The 16369-nt window shown below is 33.1% G+C and overlaps 2 protein-coding genes across 14 annotated transcripts in view; one reads left to right on the forward strand and one right to left on the reverse strand.

Annotated features, from left to right (window-relative positions):
* Positions 1-16369, reverse strand: part of LOC105218914 (G-protein coupled receptor dmsr-1) — a 463512-nt gene that overhangs the window by 156452 nt on the left and 290691 nt on the right. For all 13 annotated transcript variants that reach the window (XM_054234674.1, XM_054234670.1, XM_054234668.1 and 10 more), the window contains one exon: positions 6212-6270. The gene's annotated coding sequence lies outside the window, so the exon portion shown is untranslated. The remainder of the gene's footprint in view (positions 1-6211; positions 6271-16369) is intronic.
* Positions 1-16369, forward strand: part of LOC128922794 (uncharacterized) — a 150622-nt gene that overhangs the window by 4541 nt on the left and 129712 nt on the right. The window lies entirely within an intron of this gene.

The following is a 16369-nucleotide window of genomic DNA, read 5'->3' on the forward strand; positions in this document are numbered from 1 at the left end:
TGTCCAAGATATTTCACATATCAACCGACATTTACGCTAAAAATCCTACCAGATGTGTCAAACCCCTAATATTATGTATATGGGAGCTAGAGAAAGTTATCACAATTATTAAAATTGGCACTAAGTTCTTATCATGTTCGATATTCGTGGCTTTGAATACTTATAGACCGATTTCGACAATTTTACCACAAGTGATGTTACAGCTCAAATACAGTATTTGTGTAAAGTTTTATTCCGCTATCTTCATTGGTTCCTAATGCATATATTATAAAGTGAACGTATCAGATGTAATGCAAAATTGAGTTATTTGGGAAGTAGACCTGATTATTAACCGATGTCACCTATATTCCAACGTTAATAGCAGATGTCAAGAAAATATTATATACCGAATTTAATTGAAATCGCTCGTGTATGTAGTTTCTAAGATATGGGTGTTAACACAAAAGTGAGCGATGCCACGCCCATTTAAATTTTTTTTTTTTTAATTGGACTGATGTTTTTGAGTTTTTCTGACCTTTTTAATTAGTGAATTAACGCCCTTTTAGAAGTTACCATCAAAACCTATGTATTGAAGGTGGGCATGGTGTATAATCGTTTGCCAACGGGAAATGTGTACAGTAAGTTTGATATATATAGCTTCAGTAGTTTATGAGATGCAAGATGTTGCCAGAGCATAAAAAACAGAAACATAATGGTACAAAACTTATCTTTCATCTTAACATTCTTTCACTTTCATGACATCAGCATCCAATTATAAGCAATTATAATAATTATACTGTCACAATCTTCATTTCAAATGTTCTTGCCTACAGAAAGATTTCAGTCTCATAAAGTAAAAGAAAACGAAAATATAATTTAAAATACTTTGCCAAATATAATTCAAACCAAAAATGGTTATGTCCGAAAAGTGGGATAAAACACCCTTATAGCCTTTTCACACAGGAGCTAATTGATCAATTAGCCGGCCTCTGCTCGATTAAAACGCTGATTAAGATCGATTTGCCATTTAAAATAAAAATCTACACTAATTTCTAATTGAATTTTAATTTTAAATGAAATGCAACGCTGCTACAAAGACCGTATTTGTAATTATATATATGTATATATATGTATATTGTCTGCGAGTTGTTCTTCACGCTATACGGCGGTAGATGTCGCTTCTAAAAATAACACGCAGCTGATGATACTTACACACTTCTTATGAAAAGCAAAAACAAAAGTGTATAACAGCTGATCGGTTATCGAGTAGCTGGCAGAAGGTGGTGAAGGGCAAAAACTGCTTACCCAATCAACATTTTAATTAATCAATTAATTTGGCTGTGTAAAAAGGCTATTATATTGCCAATTAATTACTTAATTTAGGATTTCATTTACATAATTGTTGTACTTTTGTAAACCCAATTATCAAGTTTTTCACTATTAGCTTCAAAATAATACGGTTCATATACATACATATGTATGTATGAAGTTAGGAATTATTTCTATTAACTTTTAATTATTACTAACTTTTTAATAATATGAAAAATTTCTACTAGAAAACAAGTAAGACAGACAGACATTCGGATTTGAACTCCACTCTTCACCCTGATCACTTTGGTATATATAACCCTATATCTAACTCGTTTAGTTTTGGGTGTTACACACAACCGTTATGTGAACAAAACTATAATACTCTCTTTAGCAACATTTGTTGCGAGAGTATAATTACAGACAATAAAATAAAATAATAAAATTAAATTTGACCACCAATTAACGCTAATGAGAGACAACAACCTGCAAACCACATAATGGCGCATATTTTCCATGAAATTGTTATTATAATTATATGTTATGGTATGAGCATGCATGATAAACTGTTTGTATTAAAATTTATTAAAATTAACTTTCAATTAGCGCTAAATTAATTAAAATAGTTGGAAAACTACTTAGCTTATAAGCTGTTGTCTGCTGTGAATAAAAGAGTTTTTCACAATAATCCAAGAGACTTCCGCAAAGCAGTTGAGATAAATTATTTGTGAATTAGCAGAATTAGTAAATGCAACAATTTAAATATTTAATAGAAATATAATAGATTAATTATTTTTATGCAAGCAATAGGCAGAACTGATAACCTTATTTACGATGTACATAAGTGAGCTGAGGGATAATATTGACATATATTTAGAACGATTTTGATTGTATGAACGTTGCCATATACATATCATTGACATTCCGTGATCGTTCTTGCCATTTTACACCATGTTACAAGGGATCTTAGGAATTTTATGTTTTATTTTGTATTTAATGTACCACATTTGACTTAATTTGATAAAACAATTTGCATGACTCTGATGTGATTCATGTCTAGATAATGTATAACAGCTTGACCACTTAATTCCTCGTTTGCGCTCTATTGGTAGTTCTGAACATTAACAGTAGGTGGGATATGGGGTGGTTATGGCGTGATTTCATAAATTCTCACTTAGTACCCTGGAATATGCAGTACCACCCAACCCTGGTACCCAAGTTAGTGAAGTTTTACTTATGGAAGGAAATTTGTATGAAATTTGATTTCTAAACGCTATTGCCAGTTCAAAAGTTCGAATTATAGAGATCTTGGAGTTATAGAAGTTCGAGTTATGGAAGTTCCAGTGTATATAAATGATCAGTATGACGAGTGGATTTGAAATCTGGATGTCTGCCCGTCTGTTCGTGCAAGCGATAACTTGAGTAAAAATTGAGATATCTCAATGGTGCACATATTCCTTGGCACACTAAGGAGGTTGGTACTGAAAATGGGCGAAATCGGTCCACTGTCACGCCCACAAAATGACGAAAACCGAAGGGACATATTGGGATGTAATTTTCTCGGGGAAGTGGCCGTGGCCGCGCCCACAAATATTTCTGTATATATCTCGCAAACCAATAAAGCTATATAAATAAAACTTTTTGCAGTCAGTTTCTTTACGTACCTCACCACATACCATGAAAATAGTTGAAATCGGATAATAACCACGCCCACTTCCCATACAAAGGTTAGGTTGAAAATTACTAAAAGTACGTTAATGGGAAATGGGTGTGGCGTCGCCCACTTATAGGTCAAAAACCAGATCTCAGGAACTACTTAACCAATTTCAATGAAATTCGGTATATACAATTTTCTTGACACCCCGATAATATAAATCAAAAATGGGAAAAATCGGTTCACAACCACGACTATATATGATCGGACGATAACTTTTCAATACCCCGGATATCGAATATGAAGAACTCAGTGGCTACGGTAATTTTTACCAAAAATATCGGTAAATCCTCAGATATTTTAATGTAATTCAGAGGACTTTTTTTTCTAAAAGTATGTTTTTGTTCCAAAAATTATTAAAATCGGGTTATAACTTCCCCTAGCTCCCATATACCTAATTATAAGTTTTTCAAAAATACGGTGGGGTTTACTCCGCATATATCGGTTAATATGTGAAATATTTGAGCCAAATTAAGTGAACATATGTATAATCGTGGATATAATGTATGTTGGTGGTGCATATTAGTGAAATCGGTTCAGGAATTACCCTCCAGCCCTCCTATACTATATATGATGATTTTCGTTATTCGATTGGACTTTATGCCGAATATATGGGTCAAATTGTATGTTATCTTAATAAAAATAAAGCAATAAATTGCGAGGGTATGAAATTTTCGGTTGCACCCGAACTTGGCCTTTCCTTACTTGTTTTCATTTAATCCCCTGAAAATAATAATTTGTTTATAAATAAATATCTATCGCGATTATTTTAAGATATTATGAACAGCCGTTTTGTAAATAAAAACAACTTTTTCACACGCAAAGCGCCTTGGAAGTGCCGACCAGTCCATATCCAAGTATATTTATATCTGTTGAAAGGCGAAATTCAAGGCCTGCTAAATAAAATTTTTAAAATAAAAAAATATTTACTGTTACCAAATCAAAAATGTCGAACATTGTTTGACTTTTTATCACATCAATATTTAATGTACGAGAAATTTATGTTCAATTAATAATTGAAGTAGCTTAAAATATTTTGATTTCGCAAACTGGTTACTACATCGAGCTAAATTGAATTGAAATGTTAAATATGTGGAAAATACTTAATTGCTGCCATCAAAGTGAATGGAAGTCTTAATTACAGTAAAACGAATTGAGATTTCTCCGTTTTACGTAGTCCATTTGTTTGTTTGTTTATATGTATATTTATTTGGCGCTTGGATGTCACTTAGAGATTACTTAATATATATGTATCTTATTATATCTGAATGTAAATATAAATGCTCACTTTAATATTTTGCTAAATTTTGTTCATCAAAATGATTGGAATGACGAGATAATTGGATTTTGAAATGTCTGTCTATTCGTCTGTATTTTTGTCTGGCTGAGCAGTAGATAATTCTTGCAAATATTTTGATATATTAATGAAACTGATGAAATATGGCAATATGTGAAGGTTTTTTTTTTTGGAAATGGGTCGGACAATTACTACGCCTATGAAGCTTTTAATAACGAAGTTCTTCTTTGGCACAAATATGTCATGGAAGTGTGGATTTTAAGGGGCTATAGCAGTGTGACATTTTCAAAAAATCGATTTTTGTATTTTTTGCTTATTCGATAGTTAATACTTTTAAAAATATCCTGTGAAAGCGGTAAGATCGTATATTAAATAGTTTTTGAATGGTAGCGTTCTAAAGAGCGTTCGCCCGCAGATATAAACAGCTATAGTCGAAACTTGCGTTTTTCTCGAAACGACATTTCTCAAAATTGCTGACATCATAACTCAACGATTCAAAATTTGAAATGTAGCCTATTATGTGCAAAACTCATCGCAACAATCGATAGAGTACTTTCTTTTAAACACATTCACAAAAATCGCTAAATTTCATATTGTTTTTTCATTTTCATATGTTACACTGGTATAGCCCCTTGAAGTGTGAGTAAGGTTTTAGTACCAGGTTTTCTTAGTATGATTTGAAAGTAACCAACGTGGATCAACAATCCAACCTACGTCCAGAGTTAGATATAGGGTTATATATATAATAAATACACAAAATGAATTTGAACGTGCCTCGTAAACTACCAAAGCTATATCAACGAAACTCTCTAGAGTCTTGCCTTCAGACATTTCCTTATACAGTCTAAAAATGGAGGAAATCGGATTATAACTGGTATAGATCGGACTTTAACTTTTCAAGTTCCCTGATATCGCGCATAAAGAACTCATTGTCTAAGGGTAATTTTCACTGAAAAAATCGGTAAATCTCTAAGCTATTTTAATGTAATTCAAAAGAAATCGTTTTCTTCTAATAGCGTGTCTCTGTACCAAAAATGTTTAAAATCGGGCCATAACTTCCCCTAGCTATATATATACCTAATTATAGGTTTTTCAAAAATAACGATGGGCTTAATACCTTATAAATCGGTTAATATGTGAGATATCTTTGAAAAATTAAGTGCGCGTGTAGTCTTGGATATATTATACTTTGGTGGTAAAATTGAGTGAAATCGGTTCAGGAATTACCCTAGACCCCATATACTATGGAGGCCCCACAATATATGAAGATTTCCGTTATTCTATTGGACTTTATGCCAAATATATGGGTAAAATTTTGTGCTATCTTAATAAAACTATATCAATAAATTGCAAGAGTATAAAATGTTCGGTTGCATCCTCTATTTAACAGCAGTTAGGAAGCTATTTCCTATTGAAATATTGAAAATAATTAAAAAAAAAGCAATTGTCGATTTTATCTATTCGCAGCTCATAAAAAATTGGAAATTTTTGTGCAATTAAAACCATTGCTAAAGTCCGAAATATTTTATTACTCAAAAAAGAAAAAAAAAAGATAGCAATTCAATAGTCGCTGATTGCTGCGCTTCATTTCCAATAAAAATCGCTTTGACATATCACATACGTAGCCAAATTAGGTGCTCGTTATTGTTTAACAAGTGTAATCAAATATCTGGTATCGCATTTCGAAATTCCCCAGCAAAAGCAAAAACACGCCGCAACAACAATGATTAATAAAGAATGATAATAAATACCAGTTCGGCTTTGGGCTTTGAAGCTTAGCAGCGTTTAGTTTTTGCTGGACATTTCAATTTATAGCGCTTTTGTCTCTAGTTCAAGCATCAAAATATACAACTTGTTTCCATTTGAAATTTGAATTATGCATACAAATTTGATTTTTAACAATGATAACTTACCACACTACAACAGCCAGCAACAAAAAATAGAATGCGAAATGTTGGCGCCAGCCGATGAGCTGTAAACGGAACAAAAGAAATAAAGAAAGAGTGAGATAAAAGAGAGATAGTTAATAATCAATTTTTGGTATGTGAAGATTAAGATTAAGCATTTAAATTGGATCATTAGCGGTCTTGGTATATGCTAAAAATGTCTCGATGAAGATTTCGTAGATTAGATAAGCGGGAATATAATAAATTCATATGATCGTTTAGATCGCAAGATATCAACGCCAATAATATTTATAATGGTTGTTTACTTTGATATAATAAAGATGAATATTTGGTTTGTATAGCGATATAGACAGCATCACGATATAAATTGATTTCCAAAAGGCTTTCGAACTGTTCGTCTCAAACTAAATCTTTCACGCTGTTAAGGCAAAAATAGAATATAAATGTGTAAAGACCACGCCCATCTTCCATAAAATGGTACTTTATTATCATATTACTATAACTACATATATTGATGGAAACCGAAAACTAGGTATCTATGTTGACGTAACAATCTTAAATATGGATTAGTTCAAATAATGGTCTATATCAAATTCGGTATCTCATAAACTACTCGACCAATTTGAGCCAAATTTTATACAGATCATCTAGTATATTTTGAGATATTAAAGCATACAACTAACTTCAACAATTTGGTCTAAAATCTATAGCACCACTTTAAATCAGTCAATATATTAGGTTGGCAAATAACAAGCTTCCGTCTCTTTGTCTTTTGAATTTCGCGGCTATGTATAAAGCGCTACAGAGCTCGCATCTGTATCCAATACTATACATCTTTGAAAGAACTTGACATAACCTACAAAACGACGCTATGCATGATTAGTTTGGATATTGCATTCAACAGTAATGGACGTGTAACTATGGAGTTCTCTAACGCCGAAAAATCGCGCTATTTTTAAGTTTTCCTTTGTTAAAGGCAAATCCGCTAGAGAAACGTTCGGTGAGATTAATGGATGGTGGCGGTTAGTCACCAAACCAATTGAAACCATCTGCAGAAGGCTGGATACACAAAAAAGCTTGATGTTTGGGTGCTGCATGATTTGACACAAAAAAACCTTCTGGACCAAATCAACGCCTGATATGCTGATAAAACGGAACGAATTCGACCCATTTTTGAAGCGAATGGTGACTGGCGACGGAAAATGGTTCCCATACGACAATATCAAGCGAAAACGATCGTGCTTGAAGGCCGGTGAATCGTCCCAAGCAGTAGCCAAACCGGGATTGACGGCCAGGAAGGTCTTGCTGTGTGTTTGGTGGGATTGGAAAGGAATCATCCACAATGAGCTGCTCCCATATGGCCACACGCTTAATTCTACCACCTACTGCGAACAACTGAACCGCTTGAAGCAGGCCACCAGAAGCGTCCAGAATTGGCCAAGACGAAGGGTGTAATGTTCTGCCAGGACAACATCAGATCAAACACTTCGTTGATGACTCGTCAAAAGCTATGGGAGCTCGGATGGGAGGTTTTATCACATTCAACATATACCCCGGACATAGCGCCAAGTGATTACCACCTGTTCCTGTCCTTGGCGAACACCCTGGTGGTGGTGTAAAGTTGAACTTAAAAGAGGTTTTGTGAAAAGTGGCTGTCCGAGTTCTACGCAAATAAGGATGGGGGGCTTATACGAGAGCGGTATTATGAAGTTGCCCTCTAGATGGAAACAGTACTTTTTATAAAGCATTGAATAAAGAGCAAGAAAGCGGAAGGGAGATATTTGCCAACCTAATATGAGTAAATGATATGGAGATTATCCAATTATCAAAAATGAACGCAAATAGGTCTCTTGGAGTATTGATCTAGGATCCTTCCATAGTCCCTACATAACTAATAATATTATAAAATTCGGTTACACTTTAACAGTATATATTGTTCACTTTATATATGTATATATTTTAACGACTTTCTGTTCGTTATACGAGTAAAAACTCGAGAGCAACTGAATAGAAATGACTATGATAACCGTTGATTCATTCAATCCAAATCGCTTTCAATTATATATATTATACAAAATTTGATATAAAATTAGTGTTAAACACTTTAATAGCGTATTCGCAAATAAATTACTAGGGAAATCACTTTACTTATTAAAAAATATTCATTACAAATTATTGGTTATTGCAGCAATTAAATAATTGCTTTTAAATGCTCAAAATAGTGATTCTGTATAATTAAATCACTCTTTAAAATTATTATTTATTTTTATACAGCTACCGTTATTAATTTCATACAATTACAAATGTATTAATTCGTTTTAATTTCGACTATTAATGGAATTAACGCATGACTGACATTTTTAATATGATAAATTTGCATTCAATTACTTTAGTGGTTGAACACATACTCGTGTATTCACAATAGGATTATAAGCTTTATGATATGCAGATGTATTTCACCTTATTTACGTTTTATTCGTTGTATTATATCGAAGTTTAATTCACTTTCAATTGTGTTTATGTGTTTTTTTGCGCCATATTATATGTTTTGTGCCATATTTCTTTTACAGAAATTCTAAACTGTTGACCATTTTATAAAGTATTATCACAGAATACAATTTCTTCGATAAAATTCGATAGATGTTTTCAGTTATATCTCGATCAAAATCAAAAATTTTACTGAAGTATGCTTTCGTTAATTTATTGCACGATTTGATGGTTTAATTAAACCTAATTAGCATGATTTTCAGGAATTTTGGTTGAATAATTTTGCTTTCGTTTAATTCTTTTCTTAAGTATAAGATTGAGATCAATAATTTTTGGTGCTAAACTCTCAGAATCGTTTGAATCATTTCAATTGGAAGCACAATCATTGGTAAAATAACACGAGTCAACACAAAATTTTACCATAACTTTAAAGCAGTAAATTTCCATTATTTATGTCTTAATTAGACGAAAAAAAAAATATATGCCAGGAAAAAGTTTGCTTTTTTATTTAGGACACCGTTTTAACGATATTTTTTTTAAATATGTTTTTTTTAATTATACTCTCGCAACAAAAGTTGCTAAAGAGAGTATTATAGTTTTGTTCACATAACGGTTGTTTGTAACACCAAAACTAGACAAGTTAGATATAGAGTCATATATACCAATCAGGGAGACGAGTAGATTTGAAATCCGGATGTCTGTCCGTCCGTCCGTCCGTCCGTCTGTCCGTCTGTCCGCCTGTGCAAGCTGTAACTTGAGTAAAAATTAAGATGGGCAGAATCGGACCATTGCCACGCTCACAAAACGGCGAAAACCAAAAACACATAGTCATAGTGTCATATCATAAGCCATAAATGAAGATATAAAAGTAAAATTTGGAATAAAGGATCGCACTAGGACGGGGCATATTTGCATGTAATTTTTGTGGGGAAGTGGGCGTGGCTCCGCCCACAAATCGGTTATTTGTATTTAACTCGCAAACTTTATTAAAGCTATATAAACCAAACTTTCTGCAGTCGGTTCTCTTACATACCCCACCACACACCATGAAAATAGTTGAAATCGGATAATAACCACGCCCACCTCCCATACAAAGATTAGGTTGGAAATTACTAAAAGTGGGTTAACTAACTAACGAAAAACGTCAGAAACACTAAATTTTGCGGAAGAAATAGCAGAAGGGAGCTGTACTCAGATTTTTTTACAAAATGGAAAATGGGCGTGGCATCGCCCACTTATGGGTCAAAAACCATATCTCAGGAACTACTCGACCGATTCGAATGAAATTCGGTATATAATATTTTCTTGACACCTTGATAACACGGACAAAAATGGGTAAATCTCTCAGATATCACAATTGAATTCAGAGGAAATTGTTTTCTTCTAATAGTGTGTCTCTGTTCCAAAAATTATTAAAATCGGGTCATAACATTTCCATATACCTCATTGTAGGTTTTTCAAAAGTATCTTCTCCTAGCTCCCATATACCTAATTATAGGTTTTTCAAAAATACGGTGAGCTTTATTCCGCATATATGTATTGGTTAAATTTCTTCAATAAATTGCGAGAGTATAAAATGTTCGGTTGCACCCGAACTTAGCCTTCCCTTACTTGTTTTTAATTGAAAATGAAATGACTTAAAGAAGCATTTTAATTTAGTTTTACTATCAAAATAACTTACAAAAAAATAAAAAAAATAATTTAAAAGTCCACACTTTTACTTTTTTTATGTTCATAGGTACTATCTCTTAATAAACCCCAAATATAGTCTCCTATCATGTTTTCATTGTATTGGCCTTGATAACGTTGTTCGAAGCTCATAATGTCCTGGTGAAAACGTTCTCCTTGCTCTTCTGAATACGCTCCCATGTTGTTTTTGAATTTATCTAAATGAGCATGCAGCATATGTTCTTTTAATGACATTCTGCAGCCCATGGCCTCAAAATTTTTTAGCATACTTTCAACTAGGTTTTTGTAGTTTTCGGCTTTGTTATTTCCTAAGAATCCAGAAACGACTGCTTTGAAACTGTTCCAACTTGCTTTTTGAATACGATCCAGCAACGTTGGAAATTCCTGATCGGCGAAAATCTGTCTGGTTTGCGGACCAACAAAAACCCCGGCTTTTAATCTTTGCTTCGGATAACTTCGAGAAAAACTTTTTTAAGTATTCAAAAGCTTCTGAGGTTTGATCCAGTTTTTTAACAAATTGTTTCATCAACCCTAACTTAATGTGCCGCCTGCATTAACACCTTTTCTGCTTCAACAATGTGCTCAAATTTTACGATTTCTTTTCCGATACAAAGTTCTGTTCTTTCAGGCCAAGACCGTTGAGTATAATGCTTAGCATCCGCTCTACTATCCCATAAGCGCAAATAACACGGATACTTTGTATATCCGCTTTGAAGTCTCATAAAAAATCCCACCATTTTGAAATCTCCAATTAGCTGCCAGTTATACTCGCAATACTTTACAGATTTATTATTCTATTATTCGTTTAGGATCATTTGCGGTCTCAAGGGCAAACAATCCTTTACATTGCATACATTAAATACTAAGGTCACTAATCAATATACCGTTAAAATACCGTTTTAACGATATTTTTTTAAAAAATGTGGTTTTAATTTTTTATTGAAAATGAAATCACTTAAAGAAACATTATAATTAAGTTTTACTATCAAAATAACTTACAAAAAAGTAAAAAATAATTTAAAAGTTCACACTTTTACTTTTTCTTTTATGTTCATTGGTACTATCTCTAAATTAACCCCAAATATAGTATTATTACTATAACTTTTACAAAAGCAAACTTTATACGAAAAGAAGGAAAGTACCTTCGTTGTCGTTTTTGTTCATAATAAATCAGAAAATCATAAAATAAACTTTAGGGCAAAGTAACAAATTTTTTTTGTAAATATAAGTAGGTCTCTCAGATATTTTGAAGAAATTCAGAGAGAATATTTATTTTCTAATAATATGTCTACGTGGCAAAAACGGGTGAAATGGGGTTATAACTTCACGTAGCTCCATATACCCAATAGTAGGGTTTCCAACTTTCAATGGACTTTATAACATAAACACGACGATAAGTGGGTCAAATTGTGTATTATATTAGTAAAATTAAATATTCGGTTTTGAGTGATAAACCACTAAAATTTAGTTTTAGTTTACGGAAGTACTTTTATGAGCCAAAGAGCATACTTCTATATTGACCAACACAATGATGAACATTCTCCTTAATTTTTCCTTCACCTGAATGCAAGGGCTACTTTCAAGAGAAAAACATTTTATGAGCTCTTCTTGAGTACCTACACTAATAATTAGCCTAGTAATAGTAGTAAAAAGCTTAGATACTTAAAACTTTTTCGAAACAAATATCAAAATATATATTTTACAATCTAGCTTAAATTTTAATCTAACCTTTGATGACCTCTGCTGAAAATTTATGTGCCAGTGGCAGACACATTTTATGATTATTTTAAAGCATTAAGCTGCAGTAAGGTCACCACCACCATATTGCACGCTGCCAACAACATATCATCTCCATCATTTGTTATTGTCACTAGTATTTGTTTTTCTCGCTGCAGAAGCATTTTACAAGCAACTCACTCAGTTCAACAAATCGCTGAATGTCATGCAAAAGATTTTATGACACGGTTCAGCGAAAATAATATTTATATATAAGCATTACCAACACTTGTTGTTAGTGCTTGCAACAAAGCTGCCACACTTACTGCCTTATGTCGCAGCAAATATGTGTGCACTTGTACATACAATATGTTATGTGTCATGTTATGTTTCATGCGCTGGAAAGTTAAACCCTGTGAGTAAATATGTATGTAAGTGTGTGTGTGACTGAAGCTGAAAAAGTAAGTATTTGTCAACAAATAACAAAATCTGAAATGAAGTGTACAAAGTAGAGTAAATGGAAGTCTACTTAAGGGTACCGAAAGTAGTTTGGCTGAAAATTTCTGAAGTGAACTATCAAAAACAGGGAAGTGTTTTGGTGAAGTTTTTTTCAGACCTGCCACTTATATGAAATTTATAAAATTCTTCGTTCTGAAAATTATGAGGAGTTACAAAATGGTAGGAATTTAAGAATATTTTTAAGAACAGTAGATGTTTTTTTTTAGCCAGAGTTGCCATTATCATGAACAAGAAAAATTTATGAATTAATTCAAACCAGTGTTGTTGTAAGTTTACGATTTAGCAAAAAATCATAATAGTGATTTTGTGAAGCATACAATAGAATAAAGAGTTGCCACCTGTATGAAAAACATAAAATACATTATTTCCATAAGAAAGAGTTTGTAAAATGGTAGATATTTGCAAATTTATGAAGTTAAATGAATAAATTTAATAAAAAAATTTAAACAGAGTTGCCATCATTATGATGAGAGAGAATTTATTAATAAATTCAAACCGTTGTTGCTGAAATTTTGCGAAAATGTTTAGCTAAAAAGCAGAAGATAGAATTTAAGATATTTTTTTAAGAGTTGCCATCTGCGAGAAAAATATGAACTGCATCAGAGAGAGTTTGCATATGAAAGCGTTTTAAAGTGGTATGTATTTGCAAAATTTTCTGAGTTCAGTGGCAAAAAATTAATAAATATTTTAACCAGAGTTGCCATCATTCTGAACATAGAAATTTATTAATTAAATCAAATCGATGAGGCAAAAGTTTTGTTCATTATGAACAAATAATACTTATCAATTATTATGGATACCTACTGAGGCGTTTCGGAAAGCTTTGTATATCAGGCAAACTACTAAAGCTATATCAAGGAAACTTTCTAGAGGCCTTTCTTTTAGGTAATATCTTATACAGTCCAATGTGGAAATCGGATTATAACCACGCCCACCTCCCATACAAAGGTTCTGTTGAAACCATTAAACTACTACTAAAAATGCTTTAATTGATTAAGGAAAACCACCAGAAACCTTAAATTTCATTATAAAGATGGCACAGAAGAGCTCCACTCAAAATGATATACAAAAAATTTAAATGGGCGTGGTTCCGTCCACTTATGGGTCAAAAACCATATCTCCGAAACTACTCGACCAATTTCAATGAAATTCGGCTCATAATATATTCCTGGCTGAAAGTAGTCCAAATCGGTTCACACCTACGCCAATTCCCATATACCAGAACTTTGAAGTCGGTCTGAATAGCTTTCTTTACAATATATAAAGTAAGCACTAGTGAAAATATCGGAAAAGAACTTTGCAAAAATACTGCATAAAAATCGTCGAAATCGGTCAATAAGTTTTCAAGACCCTATATATCGAATACAAGGTCCTTAGTGCTTCTAACAAATTTTTTACCGAAAATATAGTTAAGTCTCTCAGATATTTTGAAGAAATTCAGAGGGAATTTGTTTCTTCTAATAATATGGCAATTGAAAAGTAAATTCCTCTCTCAACGAACAAAAACTAAACTCTACAAGTCCCGCAACATTCCCGTCCTACTTTACGGTGCAGAAGCGTGGACGATGTGAACATCCGATGAGACGGCACTAGGAGTTTTCGAGAGAAAGGTTTTGCGAAAGGTTTATGGTCCCTTAACATTGGCGACGGCGAATACCGCAGACGATGGAATGATGAGCTTTATGTGTTACTCGACGACATAGACATAGTCCAGCGAATAAAAAGACAGCGGCTACGCTGGCTAGGTCATGTTGTTCTAATGGACGAAAGTGTTTCAGCTCTGAAAGTCTTCGATGCAGTACCCGCTGGTGGAAGCCGAGGAAGAGGGAGACCTCCACTCCGATGGAAGGACCAGGTGGAGAGGGACCTGGCTTCGCTTGGTATAACCAATTGGCGCCAAACTGCCAGAAGGAGGGATACGGATGCGCGCTGTTGTGGACTCGGCTATAACCACGTAAGCGGTGTCTACGCCAATCAAGAAGAAGAAGAATAATATGTCTCCGTACCAAAAATGAGGGAAATCGGGTCATAACTTCACCTAGCTCCCATATACCTAATATTAGGGTTTTCAAACTTTCAGTGGACTTTATACTATATATATGTCGAATGTGTGAGTCAAATTGTGTGTTATTTTAATAAAATTAAATTAATAAATTGCAAGAGTATAAAATGTTCGATGACTCCCGAACTTAGCCCTTCCGTACTTGTTTTACTTTATATTACGTATAACAACAAAATAGCCTTTAAAAATAATAAACTTGCATGAGAATGCATTTAATATCTTATAATAATAATATTATTTGTCAGCAACTGTTATTTAAGCACACTTACGGTCATTGAAATGTATACAAAATTCACTTTTAAGCCGATTTTCTAGCATAAAAGCCATAGCGGTTCATCGACTTTGTCAAAGTTCAGCACAAAAAACACTTCAAAAAATAAACATAGCAATAATATTTTAATATTATTATTAATAATATTCTCAGAATTTAAGTCTGCAGTCTGCCGAAAAGCTTTGCCAGACTGCAGCAGCGTGTGACGAGTGCATCCAGGCGAGTAGTACTGTTGGCATGCATCGATGTATGTAGGCATGTGTGTGTTTGTCACACGTGTGCTGGTGTAGGTGAAATAACTATTCGAGTTGGATGAAAATAGCATTAAAGCTGGCGAATAACTCGCATGCAATGAGCTGTACAACTCGTCAACATCCAATTAAAGTCTGTTGTGCAGACATGCGGCGATAAAGCCAATGCGCCTCACCACGTAACCACACTCACACAGGCACATTCGATTTTATATAAATCTAACATTTACCGTCAACAGTTTTTTTGTAGATCTGAAAGTTTTACTATTGTTAACAAAACACAAAAGTCTGGTTTAATTTCACCACTTGTTTACACGTGGTAAAATGTTGAAACTTTGTTATTACAAAAACGGAAAATTACAATAATAAAATTAAAATATAATTTTCAAGTGTCACTGAGTTGATATTTATTTAAAATTTAAAAAATATATATTTATATAAAAATTAGCACAAGGATAGTACTTTATTCTCCATAATACCTGCGTAATAAAAGACTTTGGTATGATCTTTGTCTGGGGTATGAATGAAATGTTTCTCGTAAATTTCGTCTAACCTCAGAGTTATCACAAAACGAAACTAAATAACGATTTGAATTCTTTCAAATCAAAAATTAAAATTTTCCTTACTTAATGCCAGTTCTTAAACATCGGTGAAAAAATCTCTATGCATGCCGAGGTCTTTTATAGGTCATTGGAACCTTATCGGATATTCAAGTTACTTTTTGACATAACTGTTATAAGTTAGCTACTTTTATCTTTTGGCTCGTCTTTGAAGTACTTTTTCGTAATTTGATTACTAGATACAACTGTTGCTGTAGCAGTTATGCATATGTATATTTAAACTGGGTAGTGTCATCCAGATCATCTGGTCGATTAAATAGATTTTTTTTTTATATCGACCTTGTGTCAACATTAATCCAACAAAATATTTGTAGAGATCTGTTTGCATCCCAAACTTATTCTCAACTGAAAATGTCACTTTTTGAGCTGAATTCTCGACATTTGCGGGAATGTCTCTAGGGTCAAGCACTGGTCAATTAAATCGATTTAATCGTTTTATATCGATCTTGGACATTTGTGTCAACATTAACCCAACAAAATATTTGTAGAGATCGGTTTGCATCCCAAACTTATTCTCAACTGAAAATGTCACTTTTTGAGCTGAATTCT

The sequence above is a fragment of the Zeugodacus cucurbitae genome, chromosome 6 (genome assembly GCF_028554725.1).
Source record: "Zeugodacus cucurbitae isolate PBARC_wt_2022May chromosome 6, idZeuCucr1.2, whole genome shotgun sequence".
Lineage (NCBI taxonomy): Eukaryota > Metazoa > Arthropoda > Insecta > Diptera > Tephritidae > Zeugodacus > Zeugodacus cucurbitae.